Source organism: Ranitomeya variabilis, chromosome 1, assembly GCF_051348905.1.
Source record: "Ranitomeya variabilis isolate aRanVar5 chromosome 1, aRanVar5.hap1, whole genome shotgun sequence".
Taxonomy (NCBI): Eukaryota; Metazoa; Chordata; class Amphibia; order Anura; family Dendrobatidae; genus Ranitomeya; species Ranitomeya variabilis.
This window is the reverse complement of record NC_135232.1, coordinates 480,453,316-480,455,160: the sequence shown is the minus strand read 5'-3', so window position 1 is coordinate 480,455,160 and position 1,845 is coordinate 480,453,316. Positions and strand designations below refer to the sequence as shown.

The window sequence follows — 1,845 nt, the reverse complement described above, 5'->3', positions numbered from 1 at the left end:
TAACATAACTTCATGTGAATATACATTCTCACATATATCCTGTGTTTTTGGCAACCCCAACTGTTATCTATATGACCGATATTTGATCAGATTCTATGTATATTCATGTGTCCACCTTAAACATCTTTGCAATGGATCCAGGACATTGCCCTCCCTTCTACTTCTCTTCCCGCCCCCCTTCTCTTTCTCTCCAGTTGTCATACAACTTAAGTCCACTGCAGGGCACAAGTGCGCAGGCGCTGGTTGCCCCACTCGATCCCCATGGCAACTCACAAACGTTGCCGGCCACACACTATAGCTAACCGCACAGCGCAAGCGCCAGCGTTTTCCCAGACTTCCGGTCACATGACCTCGCAGCGCTCTATAACCAGAAGCGCGCACAGTTACCCAGCGCCAGTCACAGCTCAGACACGGGAGTGTCAGCCGCACACCGCTGCGCCACCTATGGACGTAGGTCACAACCACTAAGATAAGTATATTTACATCACCGCCAGCCCAATATATCTTATGGTTACTAACACTATATTACCAATTTCCACAGCCACTGCCGGACGAACGCTGGGCATTCTAGTATTACATCCCCAGACACAAAAGTCTCCACAAACGCTACCAGGGTAGGTTCTCACCATACCCTTTAGGACACACCATTTAATTTGTTTCCTATTTTTCAGTGTGACTTCATCTACATACCTTTCCACAGGTACAGGTGTGCCATCCTCCTCCTTATTAACCACTGAGTGGATTTTGCCCCATGAGACATAGAATATCCCATATCAGATGACAATCAACCTAATTGTCAGGGTAGGTCTTAGTTACCCCCTTACGGCATCACACAATTATGTTTACCCCTGGGACATCCACGTATACATGCCCCCTTTTTTTTTTTTTTTTTTTTTTTTCTAACAGGACACAACATTCCATCGGTCTACATCACCATTTTTTCAGACCAAGATAGACTCTTCATATATTGGGTAGGCCACCTAATTGCCATATTCATAATATATTGCACCAATACCATGACATGCATTTTTCTTTGGACCTATCTCTCTGAATATATATGTCTTAATACTTCTCCGTCTACGTATATTATTCTATGACATCTCGCTACAAGGTTAGACAGGGACAATTCTCTGTACATGAACATCATAATTGTAAATATTGTATATTTATGTATATTTCTTAAAGCACATTTCTTATTGTATGTATGTGCACCAGTCATTGTACATATCTAATTGTAAATATTTGTATTTTTTCTAGCGACGTTGTGACCAAGGCTATGTATTAGCCGAAACGTCAACGCCTACCAGTCGCTTTTCCCAAAAAAAACACTACAAAATAAATTTTCACTTTGAGCATATCTTCAATTTGTACGTGTGCAGTGATCTTCATATCCAGTACATTCGGAACCTTTGGCTCCTTTCACTAGCACCGTCACTTCTAATTTTGTCGTGTGCGAGCCATCACAGCTTTATAGATCCACATATACTATGGGGACATGCATATTCTAGAATGCGTTAGAATCGGGCCACCATCTAGTCTATATATATAATTGTCTAAGGGTTTTTCTGTCTGTCTGTCTGTCCTGGAAATCCCGCGTCTCTGATTGATCGAGGCCGCCAGGCCTCGACCAATCAGCGACGGGCACAGCATGGCGACGATGATGTCATAAAGTATATATATTATGTGGGGCGCAAGCGCATAGAGGAATTAATGCACAAATACTATGGCTAATTGCAGACCCTGCGCAAGCGCAAGACGGCACAACAACCTGTGCCTCCAGCGTGCAGGCGCTGATCTCTGTATGAAACGATACAGCTCACCAACGCGCAAGCGCATATGAATATG

General features: G+C 43.4%; 1 long non-coding RNA gene across 1 annotated transcript; it reads left to right on the top strand.

Annotated features, from left to right (window-relative positions):
- The first annotated feature begins 252 nt into the window (after nt 1-252).
- LOC143793077 (uncharacterized) lies at nt 253-962 on the top strand. The gene is made up of 4 exons (XR_013220052.1): nt 253-450; nt 542-614; nt 701-801; nt 907-962. It is a non-coding gene; the product is annotated as an uncharacterized LOC143793077 (long non-coding RNA).
- Nucleotides 963-1,845: the final 883 nt, after the last annotated feature.